Source organism: Sus scrofa, chromosome X (assembly GCF_054392235.1).
Source record: "Sus scrofa isolate SSC_HxYL_T2T_F1_AM1 chromosome X, Sscrofa_HxYL_maternal_Yorkshire_Landrace_v2.0, whole genome shotgun sequence".
In the NCBI taxonomy this organism is placed as follows: domain Eukaryota; kingdom Metazoa; phylum Chordata; class Mammalia; order Artiodactyla; family Suidae; genus Sus; species Sus scrofa.
The window spans coordinates 115,907,469-115,925,850 of record NC_139401.1 but is presented as its reverse complement, the minus strand read 5'-3'; the positions used below and the strand labels follow the sequence as shown (position 1 = coordinate 115,925,850).

At 43.4% G+C, this 18,382-nt stretch overlaps 1 long non-coding RNA gene across 2 annotated transcripts in view; it reads left to right on the top strand.

The window, feature by feature from the left end:
- Positions 1–15,135, top strand: part of LOC110257857 (uncharacterized) — a 72,691-nt gene extending 57,556 nt beyond the window's left edge. The window contains exons 3-5 of one of the 2 annotated variants that reach the window (XR_002340876.2): positions 11,237–11,409; positions 11,955–12,092; positions 12,923–15,135. This is a non-coding gene — a long non-coding RNA (uncharacterized LOC110257857). Of the gene's footprint in view, positions 1–110; positions 3,733–11,236; positions 11,410–11,954; positions 12,093–12,922 lie in introns of those variants that run through there. The other variant, XR_014835682.1, reaches the window with a different exon arrangement.
- The last annotated feature ends 3,247 nt before the right edge of the window (positions 15,136–18,382 follow it).

Genomic DNA, 18,382 nt, shown 5'->3' with positions numbered 1-18,382 from the left:
CCTTATAAGTTGATTTCTAGTCTCATAGCATTTTGGTCAGAAAAATGCTTCGTAAGATTTTAGTCTTTTTATTTTTTAAAGTTTTAATCTTTATTTTTTTGGTTTTTTAGGCTGCACCCACAGCATATGGAATCCCAGGTGAGGGGTCGAATCAGAGCTGCAGTTGCCAGCCTACACCATAGCCACAGCAAAATGGGATCCAAGATGCACCTGTGACCTACACCACAGCTTATGGCAACACTGGATTCTTAACCCACTGAGCGAGACGAGGGATCAAACACACATCCTCATGGATACTAGTTGGGTTCATTTCCATTGAGCCACAAAGGGAATTCCAGATTTTAGTCCTTGTAAATTATTGAGCGTTGTTTTGTCACTTAGTATGTGATCTATCCTGAAGAATGTTCCATGTACACTTGAAAAGAATGTGGTTCTGTTATTGGATGGAATGGTATGTGCGTATATTACACTGTTTTAAGGCCAGTGTTTGCTTATCTATTTTCTGTCTGGAAGATCTCTGCCTTGTTGTAAGTGGGATGTTAGAGTCCCCTGCTATTATTGTGTTTCTATCAATTCCTCCTTTTCTTGTTGACATGTGCTTTGTATATTTAGGTGTTTATGTTGAGTGCATATATATTTACAATTGTTTTATCATCTTGTTGGATTGATCTTTTTATCATTATGTAAATGTACTTTGTCTCGTTACAGGCTTTTATAGGCCTTCTTTTTGTTTCCATTCACATGGTATGTACCTTTTTCCATTCCCTCACTTTCAGTCTGTGTGTGTCTTTGGATCTGAAGTGAAAGCTCTTGTAGGCAGTATATTTATGGGTTTTGTTTTTTTGTTTTTTTAAATCCACTCAGCTACTTTATCTTTTGATTGAAGCATGTAGTTCATTTACATTTAAATTATTATGTATGTACCTACTTGCCATTTTGTTGTTTTTGTAGTTTTCTTTTTGTTACCTCTTTTGCTCTTTTGTCATTTGATGACTGTTTTTAGTGTTATATTTAGATTTCTATATCTTTTTTGTGTATATTATAGATTTTTGGTTTGGTTTTCATGAGGTTTATATATAAAACTCTAATATTAAGCTGATGATCTCTTAAGTTGAACATGTTTTAACAGCATTTTTACTCCCCTTACCACATGTGGAGGAATATTAAGCAGTGTGCTGTTTACTTTCTGGCTATTTAGAGAATTTCCAGGTATTTTTTTTGTCACTTGTAATTTAGTGCCATTGTGGAAAAGGAATATAATTTTTATGACTTTTTATGACTACACCACAGCTCATGGCAATGCTGGATCCTTAACCCACTGAGTGAAACCAGGGATCAAATCCGCATCCTCATGGATACTAGCTGGGTTCTTAACCTGTTGAGCCACAATGGGAACTCCCCTTGATGCTTTTAAAATTTTCTTCTTTTTTATTGTCATTTTAATTACAATATGTCTTGATGTGGATCTCTCTGTGTTCATCTTGTCTGGGACTTTGTGCTTCTGTTTCCTTTCCCAGTTGGGGAGGTTTTCAGCTATCATTTCTTCAACTAAACTCTGCCTCTTTCCTCTCTTTTTCTTCTAAGCCCCCTATATTGCAAATGTTAGTATGCTTGATGTTGTTCCAAAGCTTCCTTAACACTATCCTCAGTTTTTCAAATTCCTTTTACATTTTTTTCTCTTCAGCTTGGGTGATTTTTCACCATTCTGTCTTGTAGTTTGCTGAGCTGTTCCTCTGTATTTTCTAATCTACTGTTGGTTCCTTCTAGTGCATTTTTAATTTCAGTTATTACATTGTTCGTTTCTTTATATTTTCTAAGGCTTTTTTAAACTCCTCATTGCGTTCATCCATTTTTCTTCTGAGTTTCCTTGAGCATCTTTGTGATCATTACCATGAGCCCTTTATCATGTAGATTGCGTATCTTCCTTTGGTTAGTTCTTCTAGGGTTCTATCTCATTTCTTTATTTAGAACATATTCCTCTGTTGCCTCATTTTGCCTAATTCTCTGTTTACCTGTGTGTATTAGGTAGATTGGTTATGTTTCTTGATCTTGGAGAGGTGGCCTTATATATAGGACATATCCTATGGGGCCCAGTATACTATCCTCTGGTCATCAAAACTATAGGCTCTAGGACCTATATTGGCTTCATGGGTTCTTCTGTTGTGGAAGAGCTGACTGCTGTTGGTTGCATTGGTAGGTGGAGCTGGACTCTGCCCAGGTTGCCTTGTGTGTAGTATTCTGGCTCACTGGTGGGTAGAGATGGATCCTGGCATACTGGCTATAGGGCCAGGGGGTTTCTAGAACAGGTAGGTGCCTGCCTACTGTTGAGTGGGGCTGGGTTCCTGCATGGTTGGCTGATTGGCCTGGGTTGTCCATGAACTGGTGCCACTTGGCTGGTGGATGGGTAACCTCCCAGTGCTAATAGGTTAGAGGACTCCAAAATTGTGCTTGTCAATATCAGTGTCCTCATGGCAGAAGTAGCTCCCCAAATTGGCTGCCACTAGCATCTGTGTCCCCAGGGAAGCATCTCAATTGCCTTTTGCCGCTTTAGGAAGCTCTTCAAGATCAACAGGTAGATCTAACTCAGACTCCTTTGAAATTACTTCCTCTGTGCTGGGTCTTAGAACATGTGATATTTTGCTTATGCCATTTTAGATCAGAATCTCTATTTCCTTACAGACTTCTGGCTCTCCCATACACAATCCCCACTGGTATTCAAAACCACATATTCTAAAGCCTCATCTTGGACTGGGAAGGCTGATGTGGGACTTGTATTCCTCACTCCTTGGGGAGAACCTCTGTAATTGTGACTATCCTCCCATTTGTGGGTCATCTCCCTGGTGGTTGGGTCTTGGCTATACCATGTCTTCATTCTTCATCCTGCCTACCTGTCTGTGGTTTCTTCTCTATATCTTCTGTTGTAGAAAATGTTCTGTTAGTCTTCACGTCATTCTCATTGTTAGTTGCTCTGTATATAGTTGTAATTTTGGTGCGCCCATGGGAGATGATAAGTTCCAGGTCTTTTTACTCTACCATCTTGACCCTGGATTGCATTTTAACAACCAGTCTATCAAAATGTAATTGAAATATGTAATATGACTTCACATATTTAAAATATAGTATTGATGTTTTTATAAATATATATAACCTATGAAACCATCACCACAATCAAGACAAGCACATCTAACATTTCCAAAAGTTTCCTTATGTCACTTTGTAATTCACCCCTCCCTGTTTTCCTTCCTCTCATTTTTTTCCCTTCAATTTGGGTTTTATATGCTCTTCCAGTTTTTTAAGTTTGAAGTGGAAGTCATTGATTTGCCAACTATCTTCTTTTGTAACTTACGCATTTTAGTGTCATAAACTTCCCTCCAAGTGTGGCTTTGTTGGTAACCCCAAACTTGGATAGGTTGTGTTTTATATTTTAATTTGGTTCAAAACCTTTTTCTAATTTTTCTTTTGAATTTTTCTTTGATGCATGGGTGTCAAATGTCAAATAATGTATTACTTACTTTCTAGGTAGTAGAGAACTTCTAGGTATTTTTCTGTTACTTACAAATTAGTGCCATTGTGGACAAGGAATGTAATTTTTATGACTTGAAGGCTTTGAAATTTCAGAACTTGTTTTATGGTCCGTAATATGGTCTGTCTTTGTAAGTTTCTATGTGCATAATGAAAAGAATTAGTATTCTGCTGTTGAGTGGGATGTTCTATAAATAACAATTTGGTAAAGTTGGTTGGCAGTGTTGTTAAAATATTTTACATCTTGATTTTCTGCCTATTACCTCTATCAACTGTTGAGAGGGAAGTGTTGGAATCTCTAGCTACAATTGTGGATTTGTCTGTTTCCTTGCAGTTCTTTCAGTTGGTTTCATACACAGATCTTCCTCAACTTATGATGGTGTTACATCCCTATTAACCCACTCTAAGTAGAAAACAGTAACTCAAATGCATTTAACATACCTAACCTACTGAACATTATAGCTTAGCCTAGCCTACCTTAAAAGTACTCAGACACACATTATCTGACAGTTGGACAAAATAATCTAACACAAAGCTGATTTTATAATTGTGGAATATCTCATGTAATTTATTGAATACTGAAAGTGAAAAAACAGAATGGTTGTATGGGTACAGAATGGTGGTAAGTTTATCATTTGTCTTCCCTTGTGATCAACCTGGCTGATGGGGAGCTACAGCTGGCTGCTGCTGCCCAGCAACACAAGAGCGTGTCATAGCACATATCACTAGCCTGAGAAAAGATCGAAATTTAAAAGGCAAAATACGGTTCCTCTTGAATACATATCACTTTTTCACTGCTGTAAGTCAGAAAATCATAAGTTGAGTCATCATAAGTCAGGGACCATCTGTATAATAATACTCTGTTAATAGGTGCATAGATACTTAGGATTGTTATGTAATCTAGATGAATTTACTTCCTTATCCTTATGAAATGACTTTCTTTAATCCTGGTAGTAGTCCGATGATAATTTTTCTGATGTTGATATAGACACTCAACTTATTCTTTTGATTAATGTTAACATGATATATATTTCTATCCTTTTACTTCTAACCTATTTATATATTTAGATATGAAATATGTTTCTTAGAGGCAGCATATAGTCGAGTTTTGCTTTTTTTATTCAATCTCATAGTCCCTTTTAATTTAGGTATTTAGACCATTTACACATAATATGGTTAGGTTCAAATCTATCATCTTGCTATTTTCTATTTGTCCCATCTGTTTGGTTTTCATTTCCTCCTTTTCTGCATTATTTTGGGTTAATTGAATTTTTTTTTTTTTGGTCTTTTTGCCATTTTTTGGGCCGCTCCAGCGGCGTATGGAGGTTCCCAGGCTAGGGGTCGAATCGGAGCTGTAGCCACTGGCCTACCCCAGAGCCACAGCAACGCGGGATCTGAGCCACGTCTGCAGCCTACACCACAGCTCACAGCGATGCCGGATCGTTAACCCACTGAGCAAGGGCAGGGACCGAACCCGCAACCTCATGGTTCCTAGTCGGATTTGTTAACCACTGCGCCACAACGGGAAGTCCTGAATATTTTTTAACAGTTTTATTTATTTCCTTTTTTAGCTTATTATCTGTGACTTTTATTTTTGTGTTGCTTTAGGGTTTGTAGTAAATATCTTTAACCAAAGTCTACCTTCAAATTATATTCCACCACTTCATATGTGGTACAAGAGCTTTACAAGTTTAAAGAGATTTTTGAAATAAAATATATTCCATATAAAAATATTCCATATATTTTCCCATATAGTTTCCATTTTCTTTATTCCTTTATATATATCCAGATTTCCATCTGGCATCATTTTCCATCTTCATGACACTAACTGGTTGTAAGGTTTTCTTAGTCCCAGAAGAAGGCTCTTGGGGACAAGGAATAAATAATTGTTGTTGCACATATAAAAATCAAATTTTGGTTTCAGGGTTAATGACCTTCAGGGATAAACTTCACTCAGGAGGAGTAGAAAAGTCTGAACTCTGCTTGGAGGATTTCAGATGTAATTACCTTAAAGAAAAGAGCATTGGACGGTTATCAGAGAATATATAAGAAGTCTTGGCCTTGACGCTGTCTGACATGACCCATTTGGGATGGGTTAATCAGATTCAAACATGGCAAAATAATTCTGAGCAGTGTAATCGACAGGTTTATATAACCTCAACCAGGTGACCAATATGGATAATATTTTGAGTGCATGGTGTGGAAAAAGAGAAATCAAAAGTAAGGTCTCTGCTAACCTTCTTCAGGTGGTCGTAATAATCCATATTGGAGCAGATGAGGTTTTGTTTTTTTTTTTGTTTTGTTTAACTTAAAAAAAAATTTCTATGGCCACACCTATGGCATATGAAAGTTCCTAGGATAGGGGTTGAGTCCGAGCCTCAGTTGCAACCAGATCTTTTTAACCTACTGCTCTGGGCTGGGGATTTAACCTATACCTCTGCAGCTACCTAAGCTGCTGCAGTTGGATCCTTAACCCACTGTGCCATAGTAGGAACTCCCTGGAGCTGATGAGGTTTTACTATGGTACTGGCAATGAGGAGCAAAGAAATTAATATAAAGAAGGTAGAATCAAAATAACTTAAAGACTAATGTGATATGAGGGAAGGGAACAGATTTTTGGACATTTCTTGAACATTCAAGAAGTATACGTGTCTGTTCTAATTTCCAGGGTATCATTTCAATTTAGTAAGTCTTTTATAACAATAATGGTCTTCAGAAAGCTGTCAGCTTCCAATGTGATTACCTGAAGTCATCAGATTGAAATCAAATCTTTGGCCTTACCATAGAGACAGAGTTACCCTCAATTTCCATTTTACCCTTCTTCCACAGTCATAGAATCATTAGCTTCTTTTTTAACTTCTGATCATCCCCAAAAAGAACTACTTTATTGTTGTTCAACATGGCCCTATAAGGCCAATGGGCTGATCGTAGAACTTTATGGTAGTTTGGGGGAATCTTCTTGCCATGGTCACAGCATGCAGAAGTTCCCCTGACCAGAGATTGAACCTGTACTACAGCAGTGACAATGCCAGATTTTAAACTGAGCCACAAGGGAACTCCTGGGGAACCTTTATTAAAACTGGCATGTTCTCTTTTTTCTCTTTCTTCTTCTCATTCTCATCCAATTCCTGGATGAATGTGAGGTCCCTGAGGACTTAATAGGCCATAGCCACAACGAGGTTTAGATTGCCTACCTCCAGATTTTCATGTGTATCAGAAATAAACCATCTTGTTTGAACCACAGATATTTGGGGTCAGAATTACAGCCAAACCTAGTTTTAGTTGATACATCTAGGTTGCTGCATATTGAAATTAAGAACAGTCACCACATCTTTCTCTCTTGTCTAAATATTTTTATAGGCCTTGGCCTATAAAAAGCTTTCAGTTATGTTCCCATGTAAATACTCATCCCCACCTCAGGTAAACTGGGAAAAGAGAGACCTTTTTTTCCTATTTGTGTTTTTGATTGGTGATCCTCTAGAATGAAGTCACAGAAGGAGTTAAATGACTCGTTGAAATCATATATGAACTTTGAGAGATAACAGGGGCTGTAGGGGAGGACTTGGTGCTGCCTGGACAATTCATATATCCCTGCTATTTTATGTAATGGGATGAACATCATTTGAGAAGACTGGTTTCCCTGGTTCTTAGTGTATACGTTTTCTATTGCCACAAATGGCTGGCAGAATAACTGGCTCCAAAGATGTCCACATCCTAATCTCCAGAACCTGGAAACACGTTGCCTTACATGGTGTGAAATGGAGTTTGAGGATGTAATTAGGCATATTGCCAAGATCATTTTGGTTTATCTTGGTGCTCTCAGGGGAATCACGAAGATACTTTTAAGAAGGTGTGACATAAGAAGCAAAGGTCAGAGAGATGGACCCTTGAAGGTGGAGAAAGGGACCCTAAGCCACGGCAGGCCAAGTGGCTTCTGGAAGCTGGAAAAAGCAAGGAAACTGCTTCCTCGCTCGAGCTTCCATAAGGAATGCAGCTCTGCCAGCATGATTTAGGAATTCTGACCTTGAGAATTGTTAAGGTGATATGTGTTGTTTTAGATCACTGAGTTTGTGGTGATATGCTATAGCAGCACAGGAAACTGCTATGCTGTGTAACAAGTTACCACAGAGTTAAAATAGCACAGATTTTTTTATCTCCGTTTCCCTAGGGTAGAAGTTTGGGCATGGCTTGAGTAAGTCTGCCCAGTGTCTCACAAGGCTGCTGTAAAGGTATCAGCCAAGTGTGTTCTCATTGGAAATCTCAACTGGGAGGTAATCCATTCTGAAGGTCATTGAGTTGTCACTAGACTTAATCTTGAAGCCACGGAACTTCTTGTCTCTGGACCAGAGGCCACTTTCAGCAACTAGAGCCTATCTGTAATTTCTTGTCATGTGGCCCTCTATGTAGGCCTGTGTGTGTGTGTGCGCATGTGTAACCACAGGCGTGACATCCAGTCCTCATTGCTGCATAACTATAATGTAGCCTATTCCTAAACCAGACAGCTTTTGTCATATTCTATTACATAGAAGCGAATTGTGGGTCTTGCCCATACTCAAGGGAAGGGATTATAAAGGGTCTGAACATGGGGTCTATCCTAAGGTCCGTTTGCCATATTTGATGTTAAAAAAAATCGCAATAATTAGTCCTATCAGTTGCTGTTTAGTAAGGTTGAGAATCGGGCAGAGCTTTGAGCTTGGCAGAAATGGGAAAGCTAAAGTCCATGAGAACATATGTTCCTCAAAATAACTTGTGCTGGAAAGTTCCTAACAATTCACTTTGTGACAGTTGTAGAACCGATCAATAAATGAGTGTTGCTTTGGATGAATAGACAACAGAAATGAGAAGGAAGATTCTAAAACTATTCAAGCATTTGAATGACCCTCTAAAACATAATTGTGAGCACAAAAAACTAGACTTGAGAACGCATACTGCAGGATTCAATTTGTATCAAATACCAGAGCAGATGAAATTAATCTGCACTGGTAGAAGTCAACATAGTCATGACCTTGGGTGGTAGTGACTGGAGAGGAGCTGGGAGTTTGGGGGTTGCTAACAGTGTTTTCATTTTTGATCTGTGTGTCAGTTACACGGATGTGTCTCATTTGGGAAAATTCACTCCACTGGACACTTAGGATTTGTGCCTTATCCTGTCTATATTTTATTAATTTTATTTTTTTGTCTTTTTAGGGCCGCGCCCGTGGCATACGGAGGTTCCCAGGCGAGGGGTGTAATCAGGGCTGTAGCTGCCAGCCTATGTCACAGCCACAGCGAGGCCAGATCTGCCAGATCCGAGCTGCATTGGCAACCTACACCACAGCTCGTGGCAACGCTGGATCCTTAACCCACTGACTGAGACCAGGGACGGAACCTGAAACCTCATGGTTTCTAGTTGGATTCGTTTCTGCTGCACCACGATGGGAACTCCTATTTATTTATTTATATTTTCAATCTCAATTAAAAGATTCTCTTAAACACCCCCTCCAACAAAAAAAGGAAAAAGAAATGATTTTGACAGGCGGCGCCCAGGGAGAGGTGTGGGAATGGCCTAAGGGCAGGGTGGCAGGGTAGAGGGAACTGGCATCTGTTCAGGAAAGGAAGCTGGATTCTGGTCACAGTGCTGCCTGGGGTGCAGGGGGCATGTTGTTAGAAGACTTCCAGGGTTCCCCACGCTCTGCATTCAGTCCCCAGTGGAGGTAGCCTTGAGGGTGCAGTTGGTGACCGCACCCCCCTGTAAACAAGGACATTTTTGAAAGGAAGTGGTCTGTCGGTGGGCAAGATGGATCCCCCACCCCTAGAGGTCGCTGACAAAGTAGCAGTCTGGACTCAAGGAGCCTTCTGTGCCAGTGAGAAACGATCTCGGCTGGGTTCCTGTGAGGTCTTTTTGTGTGCTCACCATAATCTGTCAGCTGATGCTTGGGGAGAGCAGCGGGGCCTAAAAGTGGAACACAGACTCACAAAGGCTTTCTGAGGCAATTAGGTGCCCCGATGGAGCGTTCTGGTTTGCGGCTTCAAGTCACGGGCTTCATCTTGGCCTTGGCAGACCTCGTTATTTACTTTCAGGACTCTACTTCCCACTGGAGTCCAGAGGAAGCAGCAAGAGGATGGCACAAAGCCAGAGTCCTTCACGAGGAGCTCTTTATCTTCCTTCTACAGAAGCCCTGTGCAGAAAGAGCAACTCTGACTGTCCCTTAAGCAAGCTTCATTGTCAAAGGCTCAATAGAATTCTCCTTCTGAACAAAAGGAGATACATTTCTTTATCTCTCTAATTAATGCTTAGACTTTAAAAAAAAAAAAAAAAGTCTTCAGACTGCAGCCTTGAGGATGAACTACCTGAAAAGAGTATTATTTGGGGGGAGGAAAAAAAAAAAGAGTTGGTGCTGTCTCTGCTGTATGGATTTTCACATCAATCAGGGAGCTTGATAAGTAGAGATTCAGGGAACAAAAAAATTCTGGGGGGTGTATTCTGCCCCAGCCTAGACATTCGGGCTCCACTTCGCATTATCTAGCAGTCCAATCGGTTGAAATGGAGCAAATGCAGACCACTGCGAGCCACACTAAATGTGTGTTGTACCAACCACTGTTTAATATGTGCACTGCTTTCTGCCTTGTGCCAAAAGACCAATCATCAAAATACAGTGTGCTGGTGGGGAGTGGAAACAAGTACAGAATGCATTCAAACTTTCTGTCTCCCAGATCAATTCTAAATTGACCCTGCTGGCTTAGGGAACTCTGCGCATGGATCTGCTAAAGCTTATCTTGGCGAATAAATCTCTCTCCCTTCCACCCCTCCCCCCACATCGTGCCCCTATTCTTTCTGCTTCTTTTTGTCTTGCTGTCTGTTGCCTGCTTCTTTCTGGGTGACTGGACCGCACCATCTGCCTTGCCACATTTCAACCTGTGATCATTTGAATATCTTGCAGGAGCCACAAAACGAGTAAAAATCAGACTATGGCAAGACTAAGTGATTGGCATTTTACTTGATGAAACATCTCAAAATAGTTTAGCAACAAGACATAGGATCTTTGTTACACTCATGGCCAAGAATGTTCTAGAAATTGAATGGTTGTGGGCTTGGACTCTGTACATAACTGTTAACCCTCAACTGTGAGAGAGACTGTGGATGTGAAGTGATAAGTACAGAAGGAAGAGAAGCCAGGTAGCAGAGTAAATGCTTTCTATTGTGCTCCCTCAGAGAATATGAGAGATATTTCTATAACTCAGGTGAGGCCTGTCTTCGCTGGACTCTCCTTCTGAAACCAAAGGATTCTCTCCAGAGTCAGCAAATTCAGGTTTTGTGGTGGCGGTGTTACTGCACCTTCTTGCCAGAAATTCCAGTCTTGTCTCCTTTTTGATTGAAATCTTTCTTCCCCAGAACACCTGGTCCAGGGTGTCCCTTCGGCCCCATTCTTGGTGAGAGGCTGGCAGAGTTACCCTGTGCCCAGGCATTCCTGTGGGTGTCCACCCAGAAAAGTTCAGCTGGTTGGGAAGTTTGGGACGTGAATATTCATGATCTAACCCAGCAACACTGACATTGTCTGTGGACACACCCCTTCAAACCTGCCCACATGGCCTTCACCCCAGAGGAGCTGTTCTTCTGAACTGTTGCAAATCAGCTCACTTTCTGCATTAACCCTGTGGGGTTTTCTTTGCTTACTTCAAAGACTCTCTCTTGCATGAAGCTTCTAGTTGGAATTTTTTTGCTTTTGAATTTTAGGGTGCCTGTCAAACACAGATTCTGCCATCCAAGCCATCCTGTTTGGGAATTCAAGGACAATGAGGCATGAAGTTGCATGAAACTTCTAGATAAAGACATCAATATCATGGCCCCAACTAACCAAAAGACAGTGTTACCCACCCACCCCCCAAAAAAGAAAGAAATTCGAAGAGGTAGGTAAGGGGACAGCTGGGAAGCCAGTCCTTGCCTTCTGGTGTAGACAAATACAGCACGCCACCCCCTCACCCTCCCCAGACTTGCCACTTTTCCCATCTGGCCACAAGTATTAAAATGATAACGAGAGCGCGCAACCACAGGCTTCATCCCTGTAACCTGAGCTCCCCTACCCTCGTGTATATACACACACCAAACTCCTTTGAATTCTTTCATTATAGGACTCCATTCCCGAAAGTTCCATCCTCAGCCTCCTTCTCTGACAAATACCCAGGGGAAAGGGGGTACACTGCACTGGCCCCTAGGTCTGCCCTGACTACTCCCATGAGGCCTCCTCCTGTCACACACTCGTCAACTATTCTATTCCCCTTTAGGCTTCTCTCGCTGAGAGAATTCTCTGGAAGTTTTAAAAATCCAAACTTCTGTGTTCTGACTGACAAGCTTGTATTTCTCCCCTTTTCAGCACCACCCCCCCTTCATCCTGGGGTTAATGACTTGCACAGCTATCATTTTTTTCTTCATTCCCATATCTCTTCACCGCCAGGGCCAGCCGTAAACAGAACTGTGAGGTATTTATGGAGCCGTCAGTGTCCTCCAGCACTACACAAGCAGGATCTCATTTAAGCCCCGTGATGTCATCGTTATCACTGTGACACAGGCGAGGACATGGATTCCCACAGAGGTTAAGTAACTGGTCCGGGATTAAGTGACAGAGCTAAGGCTGCCTCTTACTCAGCTCCCTGAACAGGGTGTGGCAGGGCCCAGCCCCAGGGGTGCTGCCCACCTCTTCCCTTCCTTTGTCCTGCACCCCCTCCTCAACTCTGCCATGGCTGCCTGGCACCCTTGGGTTTCCTCAGGACCTTGGCACCTTAGGACGTGATTCTTACCTATTTGACATCTTCTGGAGGGATATGGGAGCTGGGAAAAGGCATCAGGAAGTGACACCTCTAGGTGGGTTACTTGGGTTTATACAGTTTCCGGTTCAGGGATAGACCTTGAGGCGACATGTTCTTTGCTCCTGAAATCATGTGATGGGGACGAGGGCCTACTCTAATCCTATGCAAGGCTAGGCTGGAAACCATACTTGACATGTTTTGAAGCCTTACAATTTGTTGATGCTGCTTCTCCCCCTAAGATCTGAGGGCCAACTCCATGTCTATTTTCCCATGTCTTTGATTTCCTTGTGCTTACCAGGGGAGCCATTCCATTCTCTTGTGTTTCCTAGTTAGTTCTATCTACTTCTCATTGCCCCTCCATTCCATAACCTTACTAAATCCCGGGGACCACATCCCACGTCATCTAGCACAGTACCTTACTTTAGGTTGATGCCTCAGATAGCTTTGTCTAGTTGAAACACAGTCTAAAGGATGAATGCCAGTCACAATTTGAGATTTGGAGGCAGGCTAGATCCCTCCATACAGGTCATAAGGTAGGCTCTAGCTTCAAGAGAACACTGATTCTTTCTTCATCTTTGCCCCTCTATGACTCCTTGCTTCCCTCTCTCCTTACCAGACCGTCTGATGTGAGGCCCAGAGCAGGCTGGAAAAGATAAAGAAATCCAAAAGTGAAATCTTGGCACGAAAGCAGCGTGCTTTGAATCAGCTCTATACATTAATAACAGGAACTGGTGAAAGGGGCATTCTTCAGGCTGAAAGCAAAGTCCTGAGATTAATAGCTTCTAGATGCCTGATGGATACCACTGTCTCTTTTGGGGCCTGGAGGGCGGGGATAAAAGCAGTCTCTGGATTCATCTGTGATCATGGACTTTCACTCAGATCACAACGCAGGGAAAGCCTCGAAGAGGAGCTGTCTTCGTGTGCTTCCTGTTCCCGAGTAGCCAAATCTCTGAATAATTCGGGGTCATGGTAATTGCGGGCACACAGACGGTGGCCAATGCTAGAGATCAAGCCTCTGGCCAACGGTGCATTAGTAGCCAGTTGTCGGGGGACGAGCCGTGACACGGCTGCAGCTGGGTCTTGCTTTCATTTGTTTATGTGCTGAAAGTCTGGAGGGGACACCTGGTTGGGAGAACGGCAGCTAAGGAAACAAGCCTCGGCCAGCTCTCACTGTGGTGGCTGAGGCTTCATCATCCATGGCACTCATAGATATTTTAACAAGAGTCTAATAATGTAGTGAGAGGTGTGAGGTGGGCCCGGTTGCCGACATCACATGCTCCTGAAGTGGCAGGGGGGTGGGTGGGTGGGAACTAGCTCAGATTTTCAGTTGGCATCTGCTTTTTTTTTTTTTTTTTCCTTTTTCTTTTTTAGGGCCACACCTGCAGCATATGGAATTTCCTAGGCTAGGGATCATCAGTTCAGAACCGTAGCTGCCGGCCTACGCCACAGCCACGTCGGGTCTGAGCTGCCATGTACCCATGGCTTCCTTCCAGAAGACAGATCCCTTCTCCTTCCTTCTTTAATTTTGGTCCTTGTATGTTTACAGCGAGTTGCCCATGTGGATACCTGATATTATGCTAGTCATCCCCAGCGAATCACCTTGATGGACAAGGTTTGGGGTGTTTCCTGACTGCCTGGGGTAGAAGTTTAATTAGACACCTAATCAGCAGCTCCACGTGTAGTCTGACATGTTAAAAAATGTATCCTCTGCCATTACTATAAGGGATGCCTGAGCATAGCTATTGCTTTGGACCTTTAAACTTACCGATTGATCTCTAAAAAAGAACTTTTTCTGTGGCACCAGTGTATCTCCAACAGATGGTTTATTAAGTAAAAATCAGCTTTAAAACAAACATGTCACAATTATTTTATTCTCTGCAGCAGAATTCCTACTGTTGATGAACCCCTAATTAGAATTTGGTTCTGGCACAGAATGAAAAACAGAGACATACTGTGGGGACAGGGTGCCAAAAATAGCCCGCTGAGCAGCACCAAAGATCAGAGCAGCCCCGCCTCAGGTTTTCTTTAGGCTCCTTTTCTCTTGTTTCATATGGAGGAGACCATTTGTGGTCAAGCGCTGGAAATGCTGAGGGGCTTGGGACAAACCAGCAGTGAGGTGAGAACCGGGATTTCTGACTTCTGTTCTGGGTATGATGGAATCAATAAGGTCCCTTGACTAACTCTCTCTAATCCCCCAGATTAGCATTGTTAAGGTGTCTCTAGAACTTTCTTGCTGAAAGTCCCACAGTTCTAGGGAGGAGTGACATCGGCAATGACAAAATGGCTAAAACTGACTGCACATTGGCTATGAGATGGGATCTGTGCTAAAACCTATACATGCATTACTTCGTAGTAATGCTGGTCAAACCCCGTGAGATATGGGCTATTATTTCCCTGGTTTGCAGATGATAAAACGGAGGCACACAGTGGTTAAGGTCAGACACCTAGTAGGTGATAGAGCTGGCATCCGAACCCAGCTCTGACTTCTAACCGTTATATTTCTTGCCTGACAGAGTTGAGTGTGACCATTTGGCCACCAAGGCCCCATAACATCCTAGGCTGGATTTGGCCATTGGATTAGCAGCCACTCACCTGTGTGCCTGATTTAAAGTCACATGGAGAATTTCCCATGTGGCTCAGTAGTAACAATCCTGACTAGTAACCATGAGGATGCAGGTTCGATCCTTGGTCTCACTCAGTGGGTTAAAGGAGCCTGCGTTGCTGTGAGCTGCAGCGTAGGCCGGCAGCTGCAGCTCCAATTCAACCCCTATCCTGGGACCTCCATGTGCTGCGAGTGTAGCCCCAAAAAGCAAAAAAAAAAAAAAAAAAGTTATATGGGACAGGGGAGCTTGAATGGGTCCATGTGTGTTCGTATCTCTGTGTATAGAAAGATTAAGTCCAGAGCAAAGAGCCACACCTCATCTATTGAAGTACCACACTAGAAAATCCTCAATAATTGCAATGAAGGATATCTTGAATATCCCTGAAATTAGGTTTTACCACTGGCAATTCCTCATCAAGTAGCTTTACTGGCTCAGAGACTAAAATCGGTGCACACTCTTCTCTGGAAGCACACTGACTGCCTCCTCATTGGCTGCATTGAAACATGGAGTTTGAAAAATCTACCCAGGCTGGAGAATAGCCACCAGCCCTCGCAGGGGGCGGGAGGGGCGAACCAAAGCAGCCTTGGTCCCAGGGGATGCCACTGCAAAAGGACCTCAGGTGGTCAGCAAAATTATCAGCTTCTGAAAGGTAGCCTTTTCTCTGAGTTGGGGCACCAGGCACGCTTGGCTTCTAACTCACCAGATGGCAGGCGGTATTGGGCCGGGCTGCTCTGCTCAGTCTCTAGTGTGATGTGGCACTTAATGCTGTGGAGTTATTTCCTTACTCAATTAAAAAAAAATACCCTGCTCTAAATCCTCATCTGTTTCTCTCCACCAGCCCACCCCCCCTGCCAATCCCCTAGGCACTAAGTGCATTTTCTGCTTTGCTCCTTGCCTGTCCTTTCTTGTTGCTTTTTTCTTTTTTCTTTTTTTGTTTTAAACCTTTTCCCCTCTGACTTAAGAGCGCAGCAGCAGAAGGGAGCCCAGTTACATTCCCCGGGCTTGGATTCTCCCAAAGCAGACCTCTGGGATCTGGCCATTCCTTTTCCTAGGAAGCCTTTTGGTTCTTTCTCTCCTGCTACCTTTTCCAGGATTCCACCCTCCTCAGAGTTCTTGAAGGCAGCAAACAAAATCAACAAAAAACTGTGGTACTCCCTTAGGAGACCCATTGGTTTGCTTTCTATAGCGCTTCACCTTCTGCTTAGTTCTTCTGAGTCTCGAATCCCATCTGCTCTCTGGTTGTGCTCATGTGTAGTTGCTCAACTAATCACTTTCAGTGTTTTTATCACCCGGCTCCCCTGCTTGGGATCCCCCCAGTGTGTGGGAACTTCCTGAACTTGGGAAGCCTCTCAGGTCCCAAACATCTCCCCTGTATGTCCACTGCAGAGCATGAGGTCCTAAGAATTGAGAACTTGAGTGGAGCATTGAGAATTGGCTCCTGCAGTCCCCAGAGAGCAACGCTAATGGTTCCTGGGATAGTTCTGGCATGAATTTGAGTGTTGGTCTCTCTACAGTTTGCATCAGGATGACTTTTTTTTTTTTTTCTTCCTTTTTATGGCCGCACCCGTGGCGTATGAAAGTTCCCAGGCTAGTGGTTGAATTGGGGCTATAGCTGCTGGCCTATGCCACAGCCACAGCCTTGGTTAAGGATCTGGCATTGTCACTGCTGTGGCTTGAGTTTGATCCCTGGCCTGGGAATTTCTGTATGCCATGGCAGCAGCCACAAAACAAACCAAAAAAACCCCTTCCTGGACAGTGCACACAGCAATTTGAGAACTATTGCCATCAGGTTCTTAAGCAGGGAAGAACCATGGTCAGAACATTCTTTTTTTTTTTTTTTAATCTTTTTAGGGCTGCACCCTCGGCATATGGAGGTTCCCAGGCTAGGGGTTGAACTTGAGTTACAGCTGCCAGCCTTCACCAGAGCCACAGCAACGCCAGATCCGAGCCGCATCTGCGACCTACACCACAGCTCATGGCAACACTGGATCCTTAACCCACTGAGCGAGGCCAGGGATTGAACCTGCAAACTCATGGTTCCTAGTTGGATTTGTTTCTGCTGCACCACGATGGGAACTCCCCCCCCCCCCTTTTTTTTTTTTTTTTTTTTTTTTTAAAAAGAAGTCTGGTGACAATGTGGAGGTTTTCTGGCCTGGGACAAAGCAAAGATTCAGGTAGGAAAAGCCACTTAACAAACTGCTGTAGGAGGGGCAAAAATAACCGGTCACCTGTGGCGATCAATAGCAGGTTCTGCTATTAGATGTTAGGGAAGAAGTTGGAAGTCTGGAGTAAACGGCTGACGTTTCCGAAACTTCTCAGGCCTCTCCCCTAGAAGTTTCCATTTGTTGCTCTAAAAGATATTTTAGAGGGCTGTTGATTGACTCAGGTCCATCACAGGGAAAGATCTTACCTCTCCTGTTTATACCAGAGTTCAGAGGTAGAATGTCTCATCTCCATGAAGGGTTGCGACTGTAGCAGTGGATGCAATTAGTGGCTCTCAAAGTGAGGGCCTCTGATCACCTGCAGTGGAATCAGCTGAGATGCTGATTAAAATGTAGGTTCCTGGGCCTCCCCTCAGACCTACTGAATGAAAACTGGGGCCCTCACATTTGCATTATAAGCAGCTGTCCAGGTGACACTGTTTTATCATAAAGTCTGAAAAGCATTGTGCTACAGCATTATGTGTTTTGACACTTGGAATTTCTTTGCCTCTTGTGCCCATGGAAATCTCTGATCTACTTAACCCCCCACCCTGCCAAGATGCAAGGCTTTCTGTTGCTATGGGGATGAGATATGGGTTGAAATCATGGTTGGGGTACAGGGGAGAACTGGGGGGCATGGAGATGCAGCAGCTTGACTGGAGGTGGGGGGAGGGACGTACCTAGGGTTTGTACTTAAAATGCTGTGCATTTGAGTCGAGGTTGCACAAAGGCAGGAAGCCTAGGACCAACTGACCGCTAAATCCCCCAGGCCAGATGTCTGACTGCACTCAGCCAGGAATTCACCCCCAGAGCAATCACGTTTGGGAGTGAAGATTGGAGAGCAGGGCAGGGCTCTGGAGTAGAGAGTGAGACCAAATGCCTGCTCAGCTGACACGTGCCTGGATTCTCCTTCCTGCTCTCATTGCTCCTGGGAACCCTATCCCATCTTCAGCAGCATGGCACCTTGCCCAGGGCCTAACAACAGCCCCCTGATGCCCTCCCTGCCCCCCTTTTTTTAGGCACACAGGGGTGATCTTTCCTGGGCTTTTTGGTTGAAATCCTCAAAGGCCTTGGAGTAGATAGCAGGGAGCAGTCTATATGCCTTGCAGGACTCAGGCTACATGAAGGTCTGTCTCGGGCAAAGTGAGGCCCGGGGACCACCACATCAGCTCAGATTGCTGTAACCAAATTCCATGGACTGGTTGGCCTAAACCTTTCTTTTCTTTCTTTTTTTTTTTTTTTTTTTTTACCGTTCTGGAGGCTGGAGGTCTG